The sequence below is a fragment of the Manis pentadactyla genome, chromosome 8 (assembly GCF_030020395.1).
Source record: "Manis pentadactyla isolate mManPen7 chromosome 8, mManPen7.hap1, whole genome shotgun sequence".
Classification (NCBI taxonomy): Eukaryota; Metazoa; Chordata; class Mammalia; order Pholidota; family Manidae; genus Manis; species Manis pentadactyla.
Genome location: NC_080026.1, coordinates 56,685,229 through 56,690,043, shown reverse-complemented (window position 1 = coordinate 56,690,043; position 4,815 = coordinate 56,685,229). Strand labels below are relative to the sequence as shown.

Below are 4,815 nucleotides of genomic sequence, written 5' to 3'. Positions count from 1 at the left end.
TCAGTGATTTTAAATGGTATTTGTATTTGTCATGGAGCTCCAGAGAAGCACTACAAATAAGAGATAATAGATAGATAGATAGATGATAGATAGATAGATAGATAGATGATACATAGATAGATAGATAGATAGAAAAATGATGGATAGATAGAAGAGATTACAGCAATTGCTTCATGCAGTTATGAAGGCTGAGAAGTCCAACAGTCTGCCATCTGCCATCTGCAAGCTGCAGAATGGAAAGTCTGAAGGCTAGAGAAGCAGAAACTCTTCTGTCCCAGGGCAGGAGAAGATGAAAGTCCCAGCTCAAGAAAAGAGAGAGAGAGTTGTTTCTCCCTCTACTTTTTTGTTGTATTCAGCCCCTCAATGGACTGGATGTTACCACCAGCAATGGGAAGAGCCAGTCTTCTTTACTCAGCCCACTGATTCAAATGCTAATGTATTTCTAAAACACCCCTGCAGATATACTCAGAAATACTGTTTTACCAAGTATCTGGACATTCCTTAGCCCAGTAAAGCTAACATATAAAATTATCCATCACAGAATTAACATTTTAATTTTGGTATCCATGTTAATTGCTGGAATACAGAAGTACAATTGATCATTTAACTTGTATTCTGAGACCTTCTTAAACTCATTAGTTTTAAGAGGTTTTTTTTTTTCTAGATACTTTAAGCTTTTATGTGGACTCATATCAACCTATGAATAGGGACAGTTTTGTTTCTTCCTTTATGATAATACTGTATGTCTTGTTTCCTTTTCTTTGCCATTTTTCACTGGCTAGATCTTCCAGCATCATGTTGAATAAAGTGCTGAGAAAAGACATCCTTATCTTGTTCTGGATCCTGGTGGGAAAAGGCTCCAACTTTCAGCATTAAGTAAAATGTTAGCTATTGTTGTTTCCTAGATTCTATTTTTCAAATTGAGGAAGTTACCCTCTATTCCTTTTTATCTGAGAGATTTAATCATGAATGTGTATTAAATTTTCTCAAATGTTTTCCTCTACCAATTGTGGATGTGCGGATATGATCATGTAATTTTTTTTCTTATTTCAGCTGTTAATACAGTGGATTACATTGCTTTATTTTCAGATCTTGAACAGACATTGCTTCCCTTAAAAAAAGTCCACTTGGTCAAGGCTTATAATTCTTCTTCTATATTTCCATATTCTATTCAATAATATTTTGGTAAGGATTTTTCACCTATATCACACTGGCCATCTTTTTGTAGTTTTCTTCTCTTTCTTTTATTTTTTTGGCATTATCTTTGCCTGGGTTTGGATTCAATGTAATGCTAGCTTTATAAATCTAATTGGTAAGTATTTTTTTATTTTCTGGAAAGAGATTGGTGTTACTTCTTCTTTAATGGTTTAGTAGAATTCCAGTGAAGCTATCTGGTTCTGAAGATTACTTTTTTTAGGGCGGACATTAAAATTATGAATTAATTTTTCTGAATAGTTATAGGGCTATGCAAATTATTTAATTTTTAGTGAGTTGAGATAGTTTGTTTTTTTTTTTTTTGAAGGAGTTGGTCCATTTTATGTAAGTTGTCAAATATACATAAGTAGATTTGTTCTTAGTATCATTTTATTATCCTTTGGGTTTTGTTAGGATCTATAGTGATGTCTTATTTCATTCCTGACATTGATAATTTGTGTCTTCTCCCCTTATTTATTTGTCAGTATTGTCATAAATTTGACACTTGCACGGAATTTTTTAAAACAAAACATATTCTTTTGAATTGCACAGAGAAAATTCACTAAAATGATCATATTCTGGATCAGAACAAGAATCTCAGCAACTATAAAAGGTTTGAAATCAAACAAAGTGTGTTTTCTGAGTGCAACAGAATTCTGTACTCATTATCAAATATCAATCAAAGTGTAAACATCAATAATAGATATTTGGAAAATACCAACATATTTGGAAATTAAATAGCATGACTCAAAATAACCAATGGACCAGGGAAGAAAAGCCTATAGAAACAATAATTTGCAGTTAATAAGAAATGACACTGAGCAGGTAAAACTCTGTGGAGTGTAGCTGCAGAACGGCTTAGGTAGAAATTTAAAGAAGTGATATTTATATTAGAATATGTTAGAATAAAAGTCTCAAATGAATGGTCTTAACTTGGACCTAGGAAGTTAGAAGAACAATAGCAAATTAAAACGTAACTTAGCAGGAAAAAAAATAATAGTAAAATTAGAACAGATGTCAAGGACATCAAGACTGGAGTTTCAGTGCTGAGGCTGGGGCCTTACAGCTGGAGGAGAGTCTGCTCTAGACACAGTTCTGAGCTCTTGAAGGCTTGGTGCCTCAGCAAGAGGATCTCAGCAGAGGTGTCAGGACCAGCAGTCCCTGGTGGGCACAGTCTACAGTGTCAAGCCCCAGGGCCACCACCTGGACCTGTTCAGTAAGAGCTGGACTTCCTGAGCTCAACACCACAGGAAGATTTCGAATTGCTGGTGGAGCATGCATTTTCCACACCACCTGGGCCCCTCACCATGCCCATCTTGGATGTGCTCTTGAATTCCTTGTGCCGAGTGATTGATTTTTTGAAAATTCTCCTCCAAAGCAGAATGTTGTAGATATATTGGCGCCATGGTAGAAAATTTGAACACAAATGTGGAATTACATCAAAGTTTTAAAAGTTACTAGTTGATTAAAAAACTTGTGGATTCTGTTGATCCAGAAACCAAGTGGGTGATTGAATGTTAATGTTTGTTTTTGTGACCATGGAATCCATTTAGACACAAACATAGACGATCAGTGGGACTTAATGTTAAAATCTTGGATTTGAGTAATACATTTCTTATGGGAAGCAATTTTCCCAAGATTGATGAGCATTTCTATCAGAACATATTTGTCATAACTTTATATTAGATGGAGGTCATGTAATAATTGACAGTCTACATGCAGAAGCACCAGATGCTCCTGGGAAAAGATGCTGATAACATTTTTCTTCATGCCAGTTCTGGCCAAGCAAAATGTTTAGAAGGCAAGATCTCAGCAGCAAAGATCTTATGGCAAATTAGGATATTTTACATTACATTTTTTCACAGGACTCTCCAAAGAAACTAGCTAAACATTCAGAGATTGCCATGCAATTCCTTGAGAAATTATCTGACACATTTTCTGAAAGAGTTATAAAAGATTTTTAGATGACATACATTATAAAAATGAAGCTAAATCCTCAACATTCTGAATGAATGCCTAGTGACACCCCTACTACAATGGTGTGATGTTGATAAAATTGCAATATTTCCAGAATCTCTTGCCTGTCCTTAGCCATCTCCATATCAATAAGTGTTTCCAAGGGGTGGAGAGAAGTAGGCCATTTCCATATCAATAGGTGACTAAAAGGGGGGTGGAAAGCAAGTACGCACCTGGACAGAGAAGAGGTTTGATGGGGTCTTGGCAGTCAGTTTGCAACAGACATGGGCAAGCAGGAGTAGATGAGTATTGCTTGTAAGCAATAAATGGGTTTCTCCCACTTTATTTCTCCTTTTCACTGATTTTGGCTTCAAAGGTTTATTTGCCCCAGGCTAGGAACATATTTTTCCCCGAGGTACAGTGATCAGTGCAGAGAGGTGTAATATTAATTTCAATTTATAATCTCCATTTTCCTCCCTTGGAGCATGAACAGAAGGTGTGAATATTTTGTTTAATTATTGTTAAGGATTTCGTTATGTGCAGAGCTTCCTGAAAAAATAAAAAGAGGTACAATGTGAAGATATTAAAAACCTGGCTGTGGTTCATGAATTCAAGGGATTGTTGGGATATATTTACTGTGATTTTTTTTCTTTTTTAGCAAACAGACAAAACACAAAAAATAAGATGGTTCTTATAACCATCTTATAGCTAAATCTTCCCCATTCCTCAAGGAATTCATCAACTTTATTAACTCCTGGAATAATGGAAAATCTTCTCCATCAAATGGGATATACCATGCATTCTATGCTGGGGTGTACTCATTACCAACATGTCAGTGGGACCAGACATACCACTGATTTTGCTGAACTTTTTTCTATACTGCTGGTATATTTCAAATGATTATTGAATTATTAACTAATTTGCTAGACATTATCAAACAGGGAAGCTACCACCAAAGAACAGATGATGTCTCATTTTTGTGAATTAAAAAAATTTGTGCTGCAGCTAATAATGCAACTTCAAGACCCAAGTTGCCATGGGAAGTATCCCCTGATGAAGTCTTCAAAGAAACACAGGATAAATTATGTTTTACCATACGTGGCAAATACTTCTGGCTACCATGATTCAGTCACACTGTGGGCTATGGTGCTAAATACTATTCTTACCTGATGATCAGGATACTAGCTTCAATAGTTTGGAAGGGATGTTTTCTACAGGATCCTTTTAACAGGCTACAGGAAAGTGCTGTCTCAGGGAGATGCTGGCACATGGTAGTAGCAAAGAGCCCATACTTGTGGTTCCATGAACTCAAAAGGGCTCTGTAATTAAGTATGTTTGACAAATGCCACATAAGCTTTGAAGGTTCATTGTGCACATTAGAAGATTTGCAATCACTGAAGATATTTATTATTGCATATGTAACTCAATATTTCCCAAATATATTTGACTATAGGGCGCCCACTTTTTCTGGAGTACCTATTGATAACATTTTTCTAAAAACTGGGAAATAAATAGTAAAAGTGTTCAGATAGAAATAACAGACTTACATAGAATTGGTTAAAAATTAATGTGATCATAAACGACATCAAAAGATGAAAGACAGTGAAAATAATTGTGCCTGGAAAAGACTGAGATGCAAAATCATATTCCCAGATATAACAGGGC

At 35.5% G+C, this 4,815-nt stretch overlaps 1 pseudogene; it reads left to right on the top strand.

The window, feature by feature from the left end:
- The first annotated feature begins 1,953 nt into the window (after positions 1-1,953).
- LOC118929336 (mitochondrial intermediate peptidase-like) lies at positions 1,954-4,456 on the top strand (annotated as a pseudogene).
- Positions 4,457-4,815: the final 359 nt, after the last annotated feature.